Source organism: Giraffa tippelskirchi, chromosome 9 (genome assembly GCF_054371585.1).
Source record: "Giraffa tippelskirchi isolate mGirTip1 chromosome 9, T2T-mGirTip1v1.2.pri, whole genome shotgun sequence".
In the NCBI taxonomy this organism is placed as follows: Eukaryota; Metazoa; Chordata; class Mammalia; order Artiodactyla; family Giraffidae; genus Giraffa; species Giraffa tippelskirchi.
In genome coordinates, this window is record NC_137283.1 from 14,699,023 (window position 1) to 14,722,667 (window position 23,645).

A 23,645-nucleotide genomic window follows, 5' to 3' on the forward strand; every position below is an offset into this window, starting at 1 on the left:
CTCTCTCTGACCCCCCACACCTCCTCTCTGTGTTCCACACAGCACTTCCAGACTTTGTCACAGCTTCTTTCCCCAGATTCCATGGCCCCACTCAGAATTATCTGCTTGTTCTTCTCTTAGTCTCTTCTGCCATCAGATCAGAGAAGCTTTAACACAAGGAAAGGAAGACTGCATTTTGGCTGCATCTCCTTGCATTATGTTGACCACATTCCACCATTATCTCCATAATATAATGGGGGCTTCCTGTAAGTAAAAAGTGCCTCTAACGAGTATGGTGCTATAGGTGCTCAAAAACACTAAGTAAATTATCCCAAACACACTGTCAAGATTCACTCTGTTCTGGAGGGTGGTGACATGCATGTATACACATGTAGGAGGATAAATATGCCAGTGGACAACGACTGGATCATGACAGCAGGACTTTGACCCACATTAGAAGCCCCAGGTACCAGACTGCAACCTCCAAAGCAAATGCCCCAGAGCAGAGTAGGACTTGGTCAGTATATACTTGCTTCCATATTTTTTTCCACTCCCCCTTCCCACCACCCCGACACTTGCTTCCAATTCATTCCCAACCAGGGAAAGCCAAATATCATATATGTTTCCCTGGGACTTCCCTGGTGGTCCACTGGTTAAGACTCGGTGCTTCTAATGCAGAGGGTGTGGGTTTGATCCCTGATTAAGGGAGCCAAGATCCTATGTGCTGCACAGCACAGCCAATAAATAAATAATAATAATAATATAATTTTTTAAAAATAAATACTTTAAAAAAGAATATACCCTCCTAACCAATAATGTAGGATGATCCACTTCTAGTTATTCACGTCCGGCACTCTCGTGCCGGTAACCTCCAATCAGAGCATACCCGAAGGCTTCCCTTTTCTTACTATAAATGCAAATTAAACCCAGACAATTAGAGAATGAAGAACTCCTCCCCCTCGCCCCCACCACCACCAATACACCAATTTTGTGGGGAGGAAGAGTTTCATTCAGTGTAGTTCTAGGAACAGAATGGAACTTCCCCCACTCAGCGTTTTGGCTAAGTTTCTGACTCAAGTTTTACGGCACTAAATATTCAAAGAAATCAAATATTAAAAATTAAACAGGTTTATACTTAGGATTAGAGTCGAGGCACTGCTCAAAGTCAAAGGATCCATGGTGCTATTTGTGACAGTAACACCAGGCTGCCCTTCCAGATTCCGAAGTTGAATTTCAAACGTAAAGACTAAGCCCTTCAGTTTATACTCCGGCTGGAGTGAAGTCTGGCAGATTATAACATGTATCGGTGACCTGACACCAAGCAGTGCATCCCTGGCGCTCCAAGCACCAAAAGTTCACAGGTATCACCAGGGGCATAAAGAGATGAAGGATGCAGGGAAAGATGGCTCCTCACAGGCAGTGGGCATGAGAGTCAATTCGATGAAGTTAGTCAGTTGCCAAGTAGAAGACAGGACATTAAATATGAATGCTGGGAAGAAACTAATTATACGCAAGTCCTGGGTACAGCACGGGCTGCTCGCCTTCCAGGCAGCACATTACCTGCCAGGTGTCAGTGAGCCCTTCCAGGCTTCCTTAACTCATCCGTGGCAGCTCTGAGTCTGTAAACTTTTCCTGTTTACAACCGCAGCCTTATTGTGGCACCAAATGTGGTATCAGTGTCACCCCAACCATCACCTCCTGATGGACAGTATCTTGGTCAGCTCCCCACACCTCCCTGACTCTGGACACCCTTAGACTCTTATCAGAGAGGCCCTTTCCCTTCCTCTCCATCAGCCACAGATGCTCACATTTCTCCCTTTCTTGCCCATTTCTCTTGTCCTCTGCTAGTCAGGCCTTTGTGTGGCTTAGCTGGACTCTCACCCTAGCCCCTGCGGGCAGCTCTGTGCCCTGGCCTCTCTCCTCTCCTGTGTGTGTTTTTTTTTTTTTTTTTTTAATATTTATATATTTATTTGGCTGCACCAGTTCTCAGTTGCAGCATGTGGGATCTTCAGTCTTCATGACAGCATGTGACATGGAGTTCCCTGACCAGGGATGGAACCCGGGCCCCCTGCAATGGGAGCTCTGAGTCTTAGCCACTGGGCCACAGGGAAGTCCCCTTAATAAATTATTAGAGAATAAACACCTAGATAATCACCAGCCAGTTCAACAGACAGGTCACAATGCTGTCTCCCCTCCTAGGAAGAATAACTGCTGGTACTAAATCTGAGTCTCTCATCATCACAGTTCAGTTTGCCTTTTTAAAAACTTCATGAAATGCAGTCCTACAGTAGATTATCCCCAGCAGCCTGGCTCCTTCATCATTGAGTGCACAAGATTCTACCATGTGTCCTTTTGCCACAATTTAGGCCTACGCATCTTTCCTCCCGACTCCTCCCACTAGAATATCTGTCCCCCACTGATCCAACCATCCTCTGTATCCACTCACCTAATTATCATCCATTCTTAGAATTCAATACAAAAGCCCCTTCCTCCTCCAAGAAACACCCCCACATAACCCCATAAACAGCTGTCATTCCTGCCTGGAACTCCTCCGACAGTTTGACCTTCTCTTCCAGCTCTTGCCCCTACATTGCCTCACACCATGGTTTCTCATGCTGCTGTTTCAACCTGCTGTAGAGTATAGCCCCCCAAACCAAACAGCTGGATCATTTTACTTTCATGGGACCCCCATAGAATGCTTAGCATTCATCCAGAAAGATGGTAGATGTCCAGTGAGTTCAATCCGGATGGATCTACTAACCACACTCTGCATGCATGAAGCAGAAGTATCGTGGACTCATCGTTGGGCCGCAGCCTGGCAGTGCCTGGAAGCTGTCCTTAATCTGTGATTGTTTTGTCTGGCACTGTAGATAAACGAGCTTCAGGAACTCAGCGTGAGGCTGCGGTTTGTTCTGGGAGTTGCTTTGAGGACTAGATCCACCCTTAAACTGTTTCCACTGTGTCTGCCTCTAGAGAAGTGACGTGAGAATATCATCTGGCTCTTTGAGCTTCCTTTTTATTTGGATTCAGAGTAAACAGTAGTTTCCTTTCTGGCTCTCCAGGATTAAACAAGTTGGTATATTCCTTCAGTTTGAAGGAAAACAGCAACATCTCTGACATTGCATTTGAGACATGGAAATGGGAGATGATCTTGGTGCAACTTGAATGATCCGTGGCAGAGAAAGGAGTGGGTGGGAAGCTTTAGAAAACCTGTCTGTCTGCTCTGAAAATGGGTGTGAAGTGGACCCAGGGGAGAGGTAGAAGCTGAACAGGCGCCCAAACCCCCATTTGGTCCCCTGACAGTGGCCATGAGGACCGGGTCTCTCTCCTGAGGCTGGAGCAAAGCCCTCTAGGGGCCCCGTTGCCTAGTAGGGACGCTCTGCTTGGGTCTTGGGTCCTATTATTTGCCCTCCATGGAGTCCAGAAGCCGGAAAAACACCTTTAAGCTAGTGGGAGGAGGAGGAACAACTTACCTCCCTCAAAAGCTGAGCAATTGGCAGCAACTTGGATGAACCTAGAGATGATCATACTAAGTCAAGTGAGTCAGAGACAAATACAAATGTCACAAAGAGAAATATCATGTGATACAGAGTCTAAAACACTGATACAAATGAACTGATTTACAAAACATAAACAGACTCACAGACAGACAGACTAATGGTTGCCAAAGGGAACAGGAGGAGGGAAACATGAGTAAGGAGTTTGGGATTAAAATATACACACCTTTAAATAATCAACACGGACCTACCGTATAGCACAGGAAACGATACTCAATATCTTGTTTTTTCTTTTAAATATTTATTTGGCTGTGCTGGGTCCTAGTTGTGGCTGCAGGATTTTTAGCTGTGACATGGGAACTCTTAGTTGCAGCCTCTGGGATCTTGGTTCCCTGAGCAGGGATCGAACCCCATCCTCCTGCATTGGAGGTGCACAGTCTTAACCGCTGGACCACCAGGGAAGTCCCTGTACTCAATATCTTATAATAACCTATAATGGAAAAGAATCTAAAATACATACATATTTAACTGAATCACTCTGCTGTATACCTGAAACTAACACAACATTGTAAAACAACTGTATTTCAATAAAAAAAAAAATTTAAAAGCCAAGAGAAAGAAACAAACAAAAAACCCAGTTATTATGACCAAACTACTAGCAGCAGTTACTAGTGGGAGATAGGCTTATGGTGGGGAACGGAAGAGGATGAGTTTCTGTATTGCATCTTTCTGAATTGCTTCAGTTACTCTATAGCAATGAAAATATTTGAAAAAGGAAACCTAGAAACAGTGGACAGGTATAACGTTGGTTGCCTGGTGAGCATGAGGACACCCCCAGGCTCTCCCACAGTCCTGTTCCGTGTCATATGCTCATCGTAGCCAAGCACCCACTGCCTTCACCCCACCAGTGGCCTACCCCCTTGTTGCATGTTCCCACCCACCCCTACCCTCTTTGCAAGAAACCCTTGGCTTGCCAGGCCTGAGAGACAGTGCTCTTCTCCTACCAAAAGCCACCCACAGCATATTCTACTTCATCAGCTGAGGGACCAGCCTCAGTGGACTGTCCCATTTGATAGATGACTTCACGAAAAAGTATTAGGTTGGTGCAAACGTGATTTCAGTTTCAGACTGTGAATTTTAAATCATTATAACTAGGCTCAGACACATCTTTATTAATCAAAATAGGAACTATTACAATCAACACATTTTTGCCAATGAGAAATAAGTACTCCTGTAACGTCCAAATTCATGCTTTGGGATTCGATGAACTTTTGGAAAGCGTTTTCTGCATCCTACTGGTTGTGGAAGCTTTTTTCCTGCAGAAAGTTGTTGAGAGGCTTGAAGAAGTGGTAGTTTGTTGGCAGGAGGTCAGGTGAATGTAGTGGATGAAGCAAAACTTTGTAGCCCAGTTGTTTCAACTTTTGAAGTGTTGGTTGTGTCCATGCAACCAGGCATGGTCATGGAGAAGACTTGGGCCCTTTCTCTTGACCAATGCCGGCTGCAGGCATTGCGGTTTTTGGTATATCTGATTAATTTTCTGAGCATACATCTCAAATATAATGGTTTCACTGGGGTTCAGAATGCTGTAGTGGATCAGACTGGCAGCGGACCACCAAACAGTGACCTTGACCTTTTTTTGGTGGAAGTTTGGCTTTGGGAAGTACTTTGGAGTGTCATCTTGGTCCAGCCACTGAGCTGGTAGTTGCCAGTTGTTGTATACAATCCACTTTTCATCAGACTTCATAATCCCGTCAAGAAATGTTTCACTGTACGTTCATTAGCAGTTCCTGGGCCAAATGCGTTGTTGATGTTGTGAGTTGGCTCTGCTGCTTTACAACCCACTTTGACCTAAAATAAGAAGATCGTTCAAATTTGCTTTTTGTCTAATGTCATTTCCACAGTCTAAAATAAATATAAAATAAACAGCAGGTTTATCAGGGCTTCCCTGATAGCTCAGTTGGTAAAGAATCTGCCTGCAACACAGAAGACCCCGGTTCGATTCCTGGATCGGGAAGATCTGCTGGAGAAAGAATAGGCTACCCACTCCAGTATTCTGGCCTGGAGAATTCCGTGGACTGTATAGTCCATGGGGTTGCAGAGAGTCAGACACGACTGAGCAACTTTCACACACACATAACATAACCACATTTATTGAGAATATATTCTCATATCAAAGAGCAAAGTTCAACAATGCAAAAATCAGTTCTTTTTGCACCAGCCTAATAGTAATGACTGGGCTAATGCCCACATTTCTTGCACCATGGAGCAGGTTTTAAGAGTTAATCCCTGCTCCACCATTTTTTCTAATGGTCCCACTTCTCAGAATATGTTCCAAACAGAGTGGAGTAGATACTGCTGGTTCCTTACCCAGGTCCCTCCACAATGCCAGAGCCCTGTCCTCACACCTGGAGGGGTTTCTGACCTCTTCCCCAGAGCTGACTTGCCGGATAAGTAATGCGCCCTCCTCCACCACCCAGGACAGCCCTGCAGTCCATGACTAACTGGAGTTCCTCTGCCTCGAGGGAGATCAGGGGATGGATTCTGTGATGCAGCTCATGCTCCAGAGCACGCTGTGGGATCAGGCGGAAGCCAAGTCTGGCAGAGACCCTGTCTTTGCTCAGCCTCTTCCCCACCCCATCCTGTGCCCCTTGCTCCTGTTCTCAGGTCTGCCCTCAGGGAATCATGGTCATCAGAATCCCACCTCAGGCTCTGCTTTGGGGAAACCTGATCTGAGACACAGGGAAAAGTTTTGTGCATGGAAAAGATTTATTACAGAGTCATAAACATAATAAGAGGAAAGCAGATGCTAATTAGAGAGGTGGTCTTAAGGGGGTGGCACTGGGTTTGGAGGCTGTTCCTTTTCACTAGGAGCTATTCTGTTCGCTTGTTCATTATCATGTGCTTGCATCACTGTGATTAAACTATTTTTAATTTAAAACAAAAAAATAAACATCCACCCCCACCTCCGAAGGAAGTTATGGTCCTGCATTTGACTATCATCTGGATCTCATTTTGGAAGGCTGGGTCAGAAAATTCAAAAGTGTGGTTAGTCCTTGAATGAAATCCATATGCCAGGTGAATTTCTTTCTGTAGGTAGATAAGATTTTGTATCATTTTCTACTGTGATTTGGCTGTTTTATAAAAGTAAATCCCAAATCAGAATAGAGTGAAAAAAAAATGGGGTCCAACTGTTTGTTACTAAACTGTGGGACAATGAGTGATGGCAGAACCAACCAATGAGGATGGCACCCTATGTGCTTTTTTAAATTAAATGACAAGGAAGGAGAATTTGAGAAATAGGATAGTCAGCCAAGCAGAAAGACACTGGCCCTGTGGGGACAGATCTAAAAGAAAGGCAGCTCCTGCCTATGGATGGAGTGAAGTGTTGTTTGGGAGGAAGGCAAAGTCCTCACTGTGCAGTGGGCAGGGACAGGGAGGCTGGGAACCCAGGCGCTGCTGTATGACCAAGTTGGCCTCCCTGCACTATGGGATAGGGATGCTGGCTGACGGAGACCTGGAGAAAGGGATGTGGTCCACAGGGACCGGTTCAGAAGCCATTCAGGCAATAGCTGTTTGGTGCCTCCTCCATGCCGGGGGCTATAAGGGGCATGGGGGACCCAGTGGAGAGAGATGCAAAGAAATAAAGTGCATCAGTCAAGCATGTTTGATGACCCTCAACAGAAACAGATTTTATCTCACAGCAGCAAAGGCGAATGTATGGAAAGGAGCATGCACCATGGAATCATAAGAAGATTATAGAATTACCTTGGAAATTGGAAGGAAAAAAAGGCAGCTCAAGCTGGAGGGGCTAAGAAGAAAGGAACTATAGGAAGGGTCGCAGAGCAGAAGGATGTGGTCAGTGCTGTTAGGATAAAAAAAAAACCTCTAGCACATCTTCCATCTGGTGTGTTCCAGAAAAAGGCATGGCAATGGCCAAGCACGGGTCACACATCTGTCCCTGGCCAGGTGGGAGTGAGCAGAGGAAGGATCAGCCCCTCTCATTTGTGGGAGGTGGGGCTCCACTGGAGTTACTCCTCTTTTTTTATGTATTTATTTTTATTTATTTGACTGCACTGGGTCTTAGTTGCGGCATGTGAAATCTAGTTCTCCTACCAGGATGGAAACCCGGCCCCCTGCATTGCAGGGCAGTCCAATGTGGAGTCTTAGCCACTGAGCCACCAGGGGAGCCCTGGAGTTTTACTCTGCTAACAAGGCCACATACTGTGGTGGATTTCCCACAAGGAAACTTGAGGTGCTCCTTAGAGAGGAAGGTGAGATCTAAGCTGTTATGTGAAGGGTCAGTCCAAGTCAGCTCAGGGAGTGGGCAGTGGAGAAATGCTGTGGTCAGGGGACACTGCCCAAGGCTGGGTGCTATACAGCCCGGAGCAGTTTTGGAAGTGCTGAGAACCATAGCTCCCCATTTTCTGTGGTTTCTTATTCTTAAAGAGGTGATTCAGTTGAGGTGCAGCCTCAGGATAATAATGCCATGGAATGGGGGAAATCAGCATGTCTCTGGGCTGGATGCAGAGGGTGAGGAAGGGTGCTCTGTGCTAACAGCTCTGGGCAGTGAAGGATGTCTTCCTTCAGCAAGTAGGAAGGATTGTAGACCTAGAGGCAGGATGGGAGCCAGAAAGCCGCTGCTGTGATCCAGCAGAGGCAAGACTGGGGCTAAAGAGGTGGGAAAATGCATAGGCAAGAAAGGCTTTGCCATGAAGCCAAAGGGATCCCCAAGGACAGTCTCTGTGCGTATGCTACATGGTAAACCATCTGGTTGCCCGTTGACATTTTTGCCCCAACTGAGACACCCAGAGTTGGTGAGGTCACTTGTATGGAGTGGATTTTAAGGACAGAAGGGGCTAGGTTTAAGATCTCCCACTCTACTGCTTTCTTGCTGTGTGGTCCTGCAGGCCTCCCTTCACTGCTCCAGGTTTTCACTAAGGCAGATTTCTTCACCTACCTGTGCTGGACATGAATCTGTGGTTTGGATACTCAGCATATGTTCCCCTTGGTTTAGTAAGACCTCTGATTTTTGTTTGAGGATCTGTCCTGTCTTCATTCTCCAGGAGTGGAGCCCATTCTCAGTCCCCCACCTGACAACAATGATTGGTTAAAGGACAAGCACACATCCGAAGCCAGTCGAATCAGAGCCAATCTTGGGAACTTTTGTAGAAGCCACTGGAAGAGTGTTAACTCTTTTCCACTAAATGAAACCCTGAAGTTAGTCATTCTTAGCCACAACACAGAGCTCAAGAATGGAGCCACAAATGGATGGCAGAGTTGCGAGACCAATAGAAAACAAACCATAATGACCCTCTTTTAGCACCTAGATCAAGCTTGACCTAAAGCCAGTGATACTCCTGGATTTTTATTACGTGTAAATTGCTAATCATGTTGCCTGTTTCACCCCCACAGGAAAACAGAAACAGATAAGATCTGCAGATGTTCTCAAATCACTACCTTGACTCTAGGGCTGGAGTTTGGTTGGCCTTGTCTTTCAGGTGAACTTTGTCCTCTGTAGCAATCGCCCCCTGGGCATGTTCAGCCTGTTTCAGACACACCCATGCTGGCCCACCATGAGGAAACAGGCAGGCCTAGTTGGGCTGCGGTGGGAGCTGCGTGGGAGGGCGCTGGGCCCACAGGTCTGCATTGCCATCTCCATACCAGCATCCCCCCGCACTGTGACTGCTTCTCAAAGAGGTGTTTCTCCCCAGGAGGTGCTGTGGACACTTGTGGTGCCACCTGGGAGGGAATGGGAGGTGCCAGGGTGGGAGTCTCATCGCGGAAGCGTCCAGGTGGGGGGTGTAGCTAGATCCCCTCGTGTGGGTTAGTAATAAAGGCTGTGGACTTGAGGTGGGCTTAAGGGTTCTTGTGCCCACCCCTCCCCAAAGGAGCTCATGGCCCCCAAAGGGTCACCATCATCATAGCAGTCAATTTGGTGGTGGCAGGTTCTTTAGGACTTTGGTCCACCTCAAGTTCTCAGTAACACCCAGCGCACAGGCGCTGAGGGCTGGGCAGAATACGAGTAGCTATGTGAGCTTGGCCAATTGGCTTAACTTCCATGCCTTGATTTCCCAATCTGTCAAGTATGGATAATAACAGTACTGGCTTTGTGAGTTATGAGGATTAAATGAATTAATACCTCTGGGGCTTCAGGACAGGACCTGGCTTGCAGTGTGGGCTTGTGGGTCATGTGGGGGAAGCATTTTTAATGAGCCTGTTTTTGAACTGACTGGCAAGGCCAGGCCCTGGACCAGGTCTTCTGATTCCAGATCTGCCTGTGACTCAGCCAGGAACATGAGGGTGATATTCACAGACTCGAGTGACGTTCAGGCGAGTGCATCCACGCCCTCAGAACACAGAAGCCTCCAGCCGAGTCTTGGTCAGGCGCTCTGTCTGAGTCAGTGGTACATGGGGGGCACACTCACAGCTAGGCTGTGTCCGCATTCACATACCCACCTTGGCAACTGCGAACAGCTAGGGACACTGAACAGAGCTCACTGTGTGTGTCTGTCAGGTTCATAGACTGTTCTACCTTCTTAACGTACCATCTTCTGGCCGCTTTGATGTGAAAGGGATTTGGTTAACAGCTGACCTGACTTTCATGGTGACAAATCTGGGGAGTCTCCCGCATCCGGTTGGTGTGAGTGAGTGAGGGTCTTGAGCTTGCGACTCTAGATCGAGGGTCCTTGTGTCTTGTGGATACACCCTAGGTTTACGTAACAAGCCCCACGACCTACTGGAGACTAAATGAGATTCATTTGCACTGGGTCCACTGCCCTAATTGGCTAGTTGAGGGACTCTTGTCTCTGAAGTTGGGGTGGGAAGGCTGCGGTAAAACATTAGTCACCCTGAATATCTCCCCACTCAGCTTTGGATAAGAACCAGTTCCGGGCAGAAGGGCCACTTCCTCAGGTCTGAAGGCAGCCTTGTGAACAGACTGTTGTAATGGTCTTCTAACTGATCTCAGGCATTCTGTTATGCTCCCATTTTTTCTTTTTTGGTCGGCTCCCTGCCTGGCATGCAAAATCTTAGTTCCCCAAGCAGGAATCGAACCGTTGCCTCTTGCAGTGGAGGCTTGGAGTCCTCGCCCCTGGCCTGTCAGGGAAGTCTCATGTTATGCTCCCTTCTGATCCATCCCCAGGTGGCCACAGGGAGGGCTCCGTGAAATACAACGATGGCATTGGCTTGCTTAAACTTCCCGCGTGCTTCCCACAGCCCGGAGCAGCGCTGTTCAGCAGAACGTTCTGTGACGATGGCTATGTTTTGTGTCTGCACTGTCCAATGTGGTAACCCCTAACCACATGTAGCGATTGAGCACTTGAAATGTGGGGAGTGTGTCTGAGGAAATAAATTCTTAATTGCATTTTATTTCAACCAATTGAAACTGAAATTGCCACACATGGTTAGTGGCTACATATTAGACGGCGTCAGCCTGGAGAATGAAATCCAAAGCCTCAGGCGTGTCCCAGCCCTATCTGAGCAGCCTTCATTTTTTGCCAAAATTCATTCAGGCTGGGGATTCCAGCAATAGCGAATGACTTACAGCTCCCTAAACCTTGTGCCCACTTCACACCTCCTAGCCTTGGCATCTGCTGTTCTCCCTGCCTGGAATGTTCTCATCTCCTGCCCAAACATGCCTTTAAACTGCCTGCCAGTTGCACAACCCTCCTTCAAGATATCGCTCCCATGTGACTCCTTCCATCAAGCTTTATCAGCCACCCCTGCCTTCCCCATGCAGAACTAAGCACCCCTTCCTTTACGCATCTGGAAAAGACATGCTCTGAGGCCCTTCCAGCACATACACTGCCGTGTTTCCTGATTGTGAGTAGACAGTCATATTCACATCCGCATCTCCAGTGCCTGGTGCAGGGTTTGGCTCAGATCAAGCAGTCATTAGATGGTGGCTGAGGAAATAAAATTATTGTAGTAGACATAGGTCATAGTTCAGGCCGTCTTGCATCCAACTTTCTGTCCTAATTTACCCCAGTCACTTCTGGGGACTTCTCTTGAGAGTTGGAAATCAAAGCAGAAGATTGTTTTTTCAATTGAAGTATGGATGATTTACAATATTGTGTTTCAGGTGTACAGCAAAGTGATTCAGTTAGTTATATATATTATATATATATAAATAATTTTTTCAGATTATTTTCCATTATAGATTATTATAAGATATTGAATATTATTCTCTGTATTATACAGAAAATCCTTGTTGCTTGTCTATTTTCTAGTAGTAGTATGGATCTATTAATCCCAAACTCCTAATTTATTCCCTCCCCACTGCCTTTCCCCGTTGGTAACCATCAGTTTGTTTTCTATGTCTGTGAGTCTACTTTGTCTTGTAAATGAGTTCATTTGAATTATTTTTTAGATTCCACATGTAAGAAGTGATATATATTTGACTATCTCTGTCTGACTTATTTTATTTAGTATGATCATCTCTAGGTCCATCCCTGTTGCTGCAAATGGCGAAATTTTGTTCTTTTTATGGCTGATATTCCATTGTGTGTACGAACCACATCTTCTTTATCCATTCATCTGTCTTTGGACACAGATTGCTTCCATAACTTGGCTATTGTAAATAGTGCAACAATGAACATTGACGTGTATGTCTTTTTGAATTAGGGTTTTCATCTTTACTGAATATAGGCCCGGGAGTGGATTGTTGGGTCATATGGAAAGTCTAGGTTTTTAAGGAACCTCCACACTGTTTTCCATAGCAGCTGCACCAATTTACATTTCAAAGGGGAAGATCTTTTCCTTGCCCAGGTTAGTCTTTCTAGGGACTAACAGGAGCATGAGAAATACAGTGAGGCCAGGGCAGGTAGAGGTCACACTCATCATAGCAGCAGCGCACGGGTCACACCCTTTCTGTTGTGCAGCCTGCAGCCTGCCGGAGCTCCAAGATTGATTCTCCAGCCTCCTGCCGAACTTGTGAGCCCCTGATGGCCTCCCAGAAGTTTGCTGGGAGAATTGGCTGGCTCTTGGTCATTGGCTACCAAGAGACCCTCAGTAGCAGCAGTCATGTAAAGAAGCTTCCAGGTCTGCAGAGCCCTGCAGGAGGAGAGGGCGTGTCCTTCTGTGATAGACTCAATGGGTGACAGGACTGAGTTGTCAAAACGCACATAGCTGAGGCTGAAGCCAGAGCAGAAGACCACCCCACTGTAATGCAGTTGAGGAGGACCTGCCCAGCAGTAGACGGAGTGTAACTGACAGTGCTAGGAGCTTGGTATGTGCCAGTGGGGCAGAGCACTGTCCACTCCAACCAGAGGGACTGGGATGTCTGGGCAGTGATGGGCTGGGTCACCCTATGGAGTGAAGGAGAAGAGACTCCAAGTGATGCTGAACGGTTCTGTCGATGGGGATTGGGAAAGTGAGGGCCACCAAGGATTTTTCGGGTGTAACTGGCAAGTCTTGTTAGTGGGAATTCTTTTAAGTAAATATCCCTTCAGTTACACTGTGAACTGAGAACTTCACTCATGCATTCAATAAAGTTTATGAAGGACCTCTTCCTCTCCACAGTGGACCACACGAGCACCTTTTCCCACCTCAAGGCCTTTGCTCAAGCTGTGTCTTCTGCCTCGATTTATCTTTCTGCCTTCTCTGAACAGCTGCCCATCATTCACACCTAGTGTAAATGTTCCTTCCCTATGGAAATCCTCCATGGCACCAGCTGAGGTCTCATGAACCCTGGTACCTCACATAACATCACTTATCAGACTTCCCATTGTGTAGTTATTGGTGGGGCCATTTGAAGAAAAGCCTTTCTTCTCGCTCAGTGGCAGACTCCCAGAGGGCAAGAAGGCCATGTCCTGCTCACAGATGCGGCCTTAGTGCTGCATGGCGCTGTGTCCAGCACTCAAGGAATATATGCTGAATGAGAGGGCAGGTGAAGAGGAAGGAAGGAGGGGAGGGAGGAAAGGAAGCAAGGCCCTCTGGGTGCCCACAATATGGTATTTGTCCCTCATGGTGCTCTGTGCCCTGAAAAATAATAAGTAGCCTCTCCAGACCATGCACTTGGGGCCAAGCAGGGTCAAGACTGTGTCCTCCATATAACCTCATACCTGATCCTTTGTAGGGTGAACACCCCCGGGTTCTGGACAAAAACAGCTCAGACTCCCTGCTGCTATGTCCAAACGCTCATGTTCCCCCCAGAATTCCAATGTTGAACTCATAATGCCCAATGTGATGATATTTGTAGTGAGGTGATTAGGCAATGAGGGTGGAGTCCTCATGAGAGGGATCAGTGCCCTTAATCAGAGAGGATCAGGGAGCTCTCTGCCCCTTCCTCTGTGTGATGATACAATAAGTCTGCCACCCGGAAGGCAGCCCTCACCTGACCTCGCTGGCACCCTAATCTTGGTTATGGAGAGATGTCTGAAATAGCCGCAGCCCCGTGATGCATCACACCTTCACGTTTAGTCTGTTTGTGTTGGGGAAGATTTCACACAAAGTCTGGAACTGAACACTGTGTTTCAGCGTCGGAACTGCTGCGCCAGAGGTGTTAAAGCTCACTTCCTAGTGCAGGTACTGCTAACGTTGGCCATACCTTCTAAGCGTTCTTCGTGAGTTCACTCATTTGATCCTCACATCAGCCACCCTTTGAGGCAGGTGTTATTATTCCAGAATACCGGTGCCAGCCGGAGGCCTGGACCGTACTTGGATGGCAAGAAGGCGGCCCATCCAGGACCCCGAGTCAGTGTGTTGCTTCCCCTTTTGGCTGTTCAGGGGTGAGCAGGGGGCACACAGACAGGATCTAAAGTCACTTAGTCAGACTGTGGTAGTGGTAGTTTAGCTGCTAAGTTATGTCTGCCACCCCGTGAACTGTAGCACACCAGGCTCCTCTGTCCATGGGATTCTCCAGGCAAGAATGCTGGAGTCAGTTGCCATTTCCTTTTCAGGGAAGTCTTCTTGACCCAGGTATCGAACCCCGGTCTCCTGCATTTCAGGTGGTCTCTTGCACTGCAGGCAGATTCTTTACCATCTGAGCCACCAGAGCAGCCCTAATCAGACTGAGGCTTCTTTAAGGGCTTTCTTCAAACCTACGCATACATAATTGACCTATCTCCGGAATTCATCTATCAGCCAGTGGTACCTGCAGTGCAGGTGATACTACAATAAGATAAAAATACAGATCAGGAGCTTCACCTCGAGGCTTTCCAAAAAAGGCTTAATAGGAGTTGTGCAGCAGAGACAATAATTGGGGGAAGTTGTCATCATCAGTTCAGTTCAGTTGCTCAGTCGTGTCCGACTCTCTGCGACCCCATGAATTGCAGCACGCCAGGCCTCTCTGTCCATCACCAACTCCCGGAGTCTACCCAAACCCATGTTCATCGAGTCGGTGATGCCATCCAACCATCTCATCCTCTGTCGTCCCCTTCTCCTCCCGCCCCCAATCCTACCCAGCATGAGGGTCTTTTCCAATGAGTCAACCCTTCGCATGAGGTGGCCAAAGTATTGGAGCTTCAGCTTCAACATCAGTCCTTCCAATGAACACCCAGGATTGATCTCCTTTAGGATGGATTGATTGGATCTCCTTGCAGTCCAAGGGACTCTCAAGAGTCTTCTCCAACACCACAGTTCAAAAGCATCAATTCTGCGGTGCTCAGCTTTCTTCACCGTCCAACTCTCACATCCATACATGACCACTGGAAAAACCATAGCCTTGACTAGACGGACTTTTGTTGGCAAAGTAATGTCTCTGCTTTTAAACATGCTATCTAGGTTGGCCATAACCTTCCTTCCAAGGAGTAAGCGTCTTTTAATTTCATGGCTGCAGTCACAATCAGCAGTGATTCTGGAGCCCAAAAAAGTAAAGTCTGACACTGTTTCCCCATCTATTTCCCATGGAGTGATGGGACCAGATGCCATGATCTTAGTTTTCTGAACGTTGAGCTTTAAGCCAACTTTTTCACTCTCCTCCTTCACCTTCATCAAGAGGCTCTTTAGTTCTTCTTCGCTCTCTGCCATAAGGGTGGTGTCATCCGCATATCTGAGGTTATTGATATTTCTCCCGGCAATCTTGATTCCAGCTTGTGTTTCTTCCAGCCCAGCGTTTCTCATGATGTACTTTGCATATAAGTTAAATAAGCAGGGTGACAATATACAGCCTTGACGGACTCCTTTACCTATTTGGAACCAGTCTGTTGTTCCATGTCCAGTTCTAACTGTTGCTTCCTGACCTGCATACAGGTTTCTCAAGAGACAGGTCAGATGGTCTGGTATTCCCATCTCTTTCAGAATTTTCCACAGTTTATTGTGATCCACACAGTCAAAGGCTTTGGCATAGTCAATAAAGCAGAAATAGATGTTTTTCTGGAACTCTCTTGCTTTTTCGATGATCCAGCGGATACTGGCAATTTGATCTCTGGTTCCTCTGCCTTTTCTAAAACCAGCTTGAACATCTGGAAGTTCACGGTTCACGTATTGCTGAAGCCTGGCTTGGGAGAATTTTGAGCATTACTTTACTAGCATGTGAGATGAGTGCAATTGTGTGGTAGTTTGAGCATTCTTTGGCATTGCCTTTCTTTGGGATTGGAACGAAAACTGACCTTTTCCAGTCCTGTGGCCACTGCTGAGTTTTCCAAATTTGCTGGCATATCAAGTACAGCACTTTCACAGCATCACCTTTGAGGATTTGAAATAGCTCAACTGGAATTCCATCACTTCCACTAGCTTTGTTCGTAGTGATGCTTTCTAAGGCCCACTTGACTTCACATTTCAGGATGTCTGTCTCTAGGTGAGTGCTCACACCATTGTGATTATCTGGGTCATGAAGATCTTTTTTGTACAGTTCTTCTGTGTATTCTTGCCACCTCTTCTTAATATCTTCTGCTTCTGTTAGGTCCATACCATTTCTGTCCTTTATCGAGCCTATCTTTGCATGAAATGTTCCTTTGGTATCTCTAATTTTCTTGAAGAGGTCTCTAGTCTTTCCCAATCTGTTGTTTTCCTCTATTTCTTTGCACTGATCAGTGAGGAAGGCTTTCTTATCTCTCCTTGCTATTCTTTGGAACTCTGCATTCAGATGGGATGTCTTTCCTTTTCTCCTTTGCTTTTGGCTTCTCTTCTCTTCCCAGCTATCTGTAAGGCCTCCTCAGACAGCCATTTTGCTTTTTTGCATTTCTTTTCCATGGGGATTTTCTTGATCCCTGTATCCTGTACAATGTCACGAACCTCTGTCCATAGTTCATCAGGCACTCTGTCTATCAGGTCTAGTCCCTTAAATCTATTTGTCACTTCCACTGTATACTCATAAGGGATTTGATCTAGGTCATACCTGAATGGTCTAGTGGTTTTCCCTACTTTCTTCAATTTAAGTCTGAATTTGGCAATAAGCAGTTCATGATCTGAGCCACAGTCTGCTCCTGGTCTTGTTTTTGCTGACTGTATAGAGCTTCTCTATCGTTGGCTGCAAAGAATATAATCAATCTGATTTCGGTGTTGACCATCTGGTGATGTCCACGTGTAGAGTCTTCTCGTGTTGTTGGAAGAGGGTGTTTGCTATGACCAGTGCATTCTCGTGGCAAAACTCTATTAGCCTTTGCCCTGCTTCATTCTGTACTCCAAGGCCAAACTTTCCTGTTACGCCAGGTGTTTCTTGACTTCCTCCTTTTGCATTCCAGTCCCCTATAATGAAAAGGACATCTTTTTTGGGTGTTCGTTTTAGAAGGTCTTGTAGGTCTTCATAGAACCGTTCAACTTCAGCTTCTTCGGCGTTACTGGTCGGGGCATAGACTTGGATTACCGTGATATTGAATGGTTTGCCTTGGACACGAACAGAGATCATTCTGTCGTTTTTGAGATTGCATCCAAGTACTGCATTTTGGACTCTTTTGTTGACCATGATGGCTACTCCATTTCTTCTAAGGGATTCTTGCCCACAGTAGTAGATATAATGGTCATCTGAGTTAAATTCACCCATTCCAGTCCATCTTAGTTCGCTGATTCCTAGAATGTCAACGTTCACTCTTGCCATCTCCTGTTTGACCACTTCCAGTTTGCCTTGATTCATGGACCTAACATTCCAGGTTCCTATGCAATATTGCTCTTTACAGCATCGGACTTTGTATCTATCACCAGTCATATCCACAGTTAGGTATCGTTTTTGCTTTCGCTCCATCCCATCATTCTTTCTGGAGTTATTTCTCCACTGATCTCCATTAGCATATTGGGCACCTACTGACCTGGGGAGTTCATCTTTCAGTGTCCTATCCTTTTGCCTTTTCATACTGTTCATGGGGTTCTCAAGGCAAGAATACTGAAGTGGTTTGCCATGCCCTTCTCCAGTGGACCACAATCTGTCAGACCTCTCCACCATGACCCATCCGTCTTGGGTGGCCCCACACGGCATGGCTTAGTTGTCATCATACGTGGTATTAAAAACAAGAGGAATGGAGTTTGGGATTAACAGATACACACTAGTATGTATAAAATAGATAAACAATGTCCTACTGTATAGCAAGGGCACTATATTCAATATCTTATAACTGAAAAGAATCTGCATCACTTTGCTGTACACTGGAAAATAACACAACGTTGTACATCAACTATTTTTAAAGAAGAAAGGAAAAAAAAGGAAAAAGCACAGAAACTTTTTGGTTTTGGCCTCATGGATGAGAATGATGTGCCCAGGCCTCAGCATTTCAGCTTTCATCCTGCGAAACTTCCCTGACATGGAACTCAGAGACATTGACCTCAGCACCTTTTCTGAGTGGAGCTCTCCCATGGTCCTCTAGGGTTATTATAACATATATTGAATTTTAAAACAGTCCCAATCTTCAGCCCATCAGGAACGAAACTGCAGTCTTTTTTTCCCTCCTTTGACACTTTTTACAGAGAGAAAATGTGTGACTTTTCTTGATGAGCAAACAGCCAAAGGTGTGTAGGAAAGGTCTGTCATTTTTTTTTCTGGTGGCAAGACACCCTCATCTGAATTCATTAGCAGCTCTTCTGTTTGGGGTTTTAAAATATTCTCTGACCTATATAAGTTCCTTGTTATGTCCTCTACTAATTCAAGAACATTAACTGATGCATGCTATGGCTTTCGGAGCAAATGAAGAAGTAAAGTGTAATCGAAAAAGGACTTGGAGGCTATTCCACTGTCAAAGACATCAAAATCTGTGCTCTACCCATGCTTCTCCTCCTCCTAAGAAAGTTTGTTCTGTTTTTTGTCTGTGCCAGGTTTTAGTCGTGCCATGCGGATCTAGTTCTCCAACCAGGGATTGAACCCGTCCCCCCTGCACTGGGAGTGTGGAGTCTTGACCACTGGCCTGCCAGGCAAGTCCCGAGAAAGGTTTTTCATGTTTATAATTTTGTGAATAAAAGATACTGCTTTTTAGACACGAGTCAGATTTTTCAGTCTACACGTGTATGTTGCTTAATTGTGTTCCTGTATTTTCCAAACTTCTAGAAACTATTAGAGGAACACCAGGACAGGTGTATGTCTGTGTCTTATGAGCAGCTAAGTGTAACGAGTCATGTGGTTAAACACTTGAGCTGATGACCACCAACTCCGGAAATCAGTTCCCTTCTCAGTTTTCTTTTCCCGAATGCATGTGATGCATTATCCCCATTAGTTTATTTATGTGGCAGATATTTATTGAGCTCTTATTCTGAGCTGGATAGCAGTGTGAGATTCCAGAGCTGCAGTGATGAACAAAATACATGACTTGCCCTCGCGGAATTGAAATACTGGTGGATATGAAAGCACTGCAGAAGCAGAAAGCAATATGCCTATCTACTTATGGACACATTCTTTCTTCCTTGTCTCTAAAACCAGTGCTCTTGCAGACTGCACTGTGTGTTGGCATTTACTCTCTGACATCTTGGCAGCAAAGGAACAGTAACCTCCTTGAAGGTAAGACACGGCTTATAGTTTTCACGTTCGCTGTGCTTAGGATGATGGGGTTGTTGGCTCTGAGCCCCACACGTGGTCGTAGGCCCAAGAGTCCCTGGTTTCTTTCCTTTTCTAAATGGCCTTTCAGCTGGAGCAGGTTATTGTGGGCACTGAATATTCAATGACAGTGATAATGAGATTGATTTTTCCTACCAGAACTAACAGTGAGTGAATCTGTTGGAAACATTCCTTTGTAAAAATAAGTTATTTGAATATTCAGTTCTGAGTGTATAGACATTTGGGCATAGTACGTTCCATGTTCAGTAAACGCAGTTGGTTTAGTCTGGTGAGTTTTTCTACCTGGTTTATGACCACAATTGGTCCCTGAAATCTGAATTAGGCCCTTTTGGTTGATTTCACTGAATGGTAAATGAAACAAGGCTGTTTCAACTTTTTGTGCATCTGGGTACTTTCTGGTCTTTTTTGGGCTCTGAGTTCACATAAGTGCTCCATTACCTTGAGTGACTGAGAGTTTACCGTTTAGGAAGTATGGGGAGTATCATGAATAACTCATATTGCAGATTATCGCAGATTGAGATCTACTAAGTAACCAGGTCCAGGCACAGGGAGGGGCCCTGCGTACTGATCAGGGCCCAAGGTTTAGTCATCTTCCTGATGAGTCAGGTCCCCGTGTGCTGTAAGGGGGAGCAGGAGCAGCGGAAAGAAGGGCTCAGCTCTTGCCAGCGGTTTTTGTCCCTTTTACCACTATCCCACACCTCCATGTCTTCTCTATTCAAAGAGGACAGAACAAACGACTGGAAGAGGAGGAAGAGTAAAACCTCCACTGGTCATTTCAGAGGTGGTGGCTGGAGAGAAAGAGAAAGAAGTGAAAGAGGAAGGTGTGGTGGGTACCTGCAAAACCCATTCCACTTCTGTCCAATCTTTCCATCACTTTCTGAGAGCTAGGTGATTCCTTCCTTTTCAGCATTAAATTTAAGTTAAACCTTCAGGACAAAAGGTGTTTCTTGAATGCCTTAATAAGTCAAATGGTTTAAATTTAGAGTCTCAATTGCTGAACGTTTGACTCTTGAAAGCCTTTCGTTTGATTACTTGTGTATTCATGAAGCAAGTGTTTGTGGAGGGGTTACCATGTGCCAGGTGCTGGGGAAACAATGGTGAAAAACAGTCTCTACCTTGGCAGAGCTTGTTAGCTACGGTGAAGGTAAGCAAAAACCAAAAAGTGTGTTGGAAGAACCATGTCAGATGAGCTGTGACTTGCTATGGGAACACAAAGAAGGCCACCCACATGTACACACTGCTACATTCAAAATGATAACCAGCAAGGATTGTATAGTACATGGAGCTCTTCTCAATGTTATGTGCCAGCCTGGGTGGGAGGTGGTTTGGGGGAAGAATGGATACACGCATATGTATGGCTGATTTCCTTCACTGTTCACCCGAAACTACCACAACATTGTTAATCAGCTATACCCCAGTACAAAATAAAAAGTTTAAAATTTGAAAAGAAATCCCAGGTAGCTACACAAAAAAAAAAGCCAATAAATTAAAAAAAAAATATATATATATATATAAAAGAAGTCTGCCCAATCTAGTTTGGGGGTAGGAGTCGGGTCAGAGGTTGTGACATTTAAGTAAGCAACAAGGCTGAGAAACAAATGTCTTGGTGGCTTTCCATCACTGTGGTTTGTACTCTGGGGAGTATCAGAGGAACAAAAGGGCTTTCTGGAAGATGGGCCAGGTGGACTCCCTGAGTGTGAAGCTCTTGCCGAAGACATAGCTCAGAGTGGTCAGCAAGGCTCAGAGAAAACTGTGGTCATTTCCAGTTAGGAGTGGATTGCCATGCATGCCAGTCATGACACTGGGCCCAAACTCAAGAAACATTGAAGCTGTTTCCTGTTTCCTTTTCTTGACTCAGCAAATTAAAAGCGGAGTCAACTAAAGGAGAACTAAAGGAAAGAGTTCCTAGCTCTGAAAGCATGAGTACTAAGGATTTCATGAGTGGTGGTGGTGGTGGTGGTGGTGGTGAGAAACAATGCCTTATTGTCTATGTTATAAAATTACTTATAATCCCGTCTGCCTAAAACAGATTTGGGTAATGTCTTCTGGAAAGATACAGAAGTGTCACAGCAGAGCACGTGATGAGTTTGTTGTGAGAATTGGAGTTTGGGGAACATTGGAAATGGCACATTGGACACTGGTAGAGGGAGGCTCTGCTCACGATGAAGACTTCTAGAATCAGCCATGACATTCAGAAATAGCCTTGGGTTAGGAATGAGAAGGTGTAAGTCCTCAGGAATGGTTCTGATTCTGAAACATTGTAGTCCTAGCCTAGAAACTTCAACCCTTGGTGTGTCAGAGTCCACAGGTATAAAACAGCAGATTGGATTGTGTTCATACAGTCCCCAAATATTCATTGAGCACCTACCGCACACGTGCACTATGTGTTAATATCAGCCTACTGTAGAGAGAATAATGGGAATTGATTCTTGGTCCTTGACTGAGAGTGGGAGGAGGGAGGACGGCTCACAGACTGGTGGGAAAGAATGAAGGAGCTATTAGACATCAATGACAAAAGCAAAGTGCTTTTGGGAACGTGTGGGAAGAGGGGAAACAGCCTTGGGAAGCCCACAGGTGGATGAGAACACAGGTGTTGGGTAGGACTAGCATCTCTTCAGTACCCCCAGAAACACCGTGCTTTAAAGTACAGACACATGACATCGCGTTATATTCCAGTTTTGGGATTGTAGCATTTGTTGTAGCTTGTATGAAAATATCATCACGAAGGAAAGAAACAGAATTCAGGGACTTTGACAGGATTTTCTTTTTTTAAATTGCTTTCTCATTTCTGTTGCTGTTGGCATCTAGAATGCAGGAAAATCCAATTAAAGTAATCAGTTCAAAAAAACACTTAAACAAAATGTTCAACCATATCTAAGTGGAGAAAAAAATTACAATGAACCCCTTTGGGGATCACTTGATTCTGTTTCCTCTCTACTCTCCCCTCAGCTCCACCACACACAATATTTGTTTGGCTGTTGTTGGAATATTTTTAAAGCAAACTCCAGGCATTATTACATTTCATCCATAAATATTTCAGTAGGTATTCTATCAGAGAAGAACTTTTTTAAAATACATAACCACAATGCCATTATCATGGGAAGTAAATACTCATAATGTACCATATTTTCCCAATTAACTCATATTTTTACAGTTGTTTCATTCAGCTGTAAAAATCCCCATTTTCTTTTAAGGCCATTCCCTTGAGGAGGGAGAGAAATGAGTCATTTGTCTACTGGAATAGCCTACATTCTGGACTTGGTTGGTGGTTTCCTCCTGGTGTCATTTAACTTGTGCTTCTGTTTCCTGTAAACTGGATTAGAGTTGGTATTTTTGTTGGTGTTTTGTTTTTTTTTCTAGAAAACTTCACAGAAGATGCTGTGTACTTTCTGGTGTATTACATCACAAGGGTGATTGTCCCATTTTTAGAGATGTGAAAATTGATGAATTTGGGCTCAGGTATTATCAGCATGGTCCATCCAAAATTCCCTGTCACCCTTTTATCTAATTTTATTTATTCATTCATTCATTTGGCTGCTCCAGGTCTTAGTTGTAGCATGTGGCATCTTTTGGTTGTGGCATGCAGTATCCTTAGCTGTGGCATGTGAACGCTTAGTTGTGGCATGTGGGAAAGAGTTCCCTAACCATGGATCAAACCCAGGCCCCCTGCATTGGGAGCAAAAAGTCTTAGACATTGGGCCACCAGGGGAAGTCCCTACTTAAGTTATTGATGGTTGTTGCCTAGATTCTTTATTTCAGCATGTATTCCAAAGCAGTGGTTTTCTAATTCTGTCCTTTCTGTCTCTGTCGGCTGGAATTCTACTCCTTGTCATCTCTTCAGGCCTCCCAGGTGGCGCTAGTGGTGAAGATCCTGCCTGACAATGCAGGAGACTTAGGAGACATGGGTTCGATCCCTGGGACGGGAAGATCCACTGGAGGAGGAAATGGCAACCCACTCCAGTATTCTTGCCTGGGAAATTCCATGGACAGAGGAGCCTGGCAGGCTACAGTCCACAGGGTTGCAGAGTCTGACACAACTGAGCATCTGAGCAACAACTGAGCAGCTGAGCAACAGCATGTCTTTGGTTTCTCCGAAATACAGTTCAAACAAGGAAGGCAGGATACATGCTTGGTTATTTTCCTTTCTTCATTTTTAATGTATTTTAATCCATTGTAATCACTGTTTTTTTGTTGCTCACATTGTCCCCTCCTTGGCGAGTGAAAGCCCTTTCAATTTGGCTTCTATGTGTTTTGAC

General features: G+C 45.4%; 1 protein-coding gene and 1 long non-coding RNA gene across 14 annotated transcripts in view; one reads left to right on the forward strand and one right to left on the reverse strand.

Moving 5' to 3' along the window:
- SNRK (SNF related kinase) overlaps positions 1-23,645 on the forward strand; it is a 141,844-nt gene that overhangs the window by 40,096 nt on the left and 78,103 nt on the right. For 8 of the 13 annotated variants that reach the window (XM_081527742.1, XM_081527750.1, XM_081527744.1 and 5 more), the window contains exons 1-3: positions 13,709-14,000; positions 18,657-18,752; positions 19,255-19,332. The gene's annotated coding sequence lies outside the window, so the exon portion shown is untranslated. Of the gene's footprint in view, positions 1-13,708; positions 14,001-18,656; positions 18,753-19,254; positions 19,333-23,645 lie in introns of those variants that run through there. The other 5 variants (XM_081527748.1, XM_081527747.1, XM_081527746.1 and 2 more) reach the window with 2 other exon arrangements.
- LOC145520684 (uncharacterized) lies at positions 4,631-13,603 on the reverse strand. The gene is made up of 3 exons (XR_014064716.1): positions 13,538-13,603; positions 8,434-8,566; positions 4,631-5,324 (listed from the first exon to the last, which is right to left on the reverse strand). It is a non-coding gene; the product is annotated as an uncharacterized LOC145520684 (long non-coding RNA).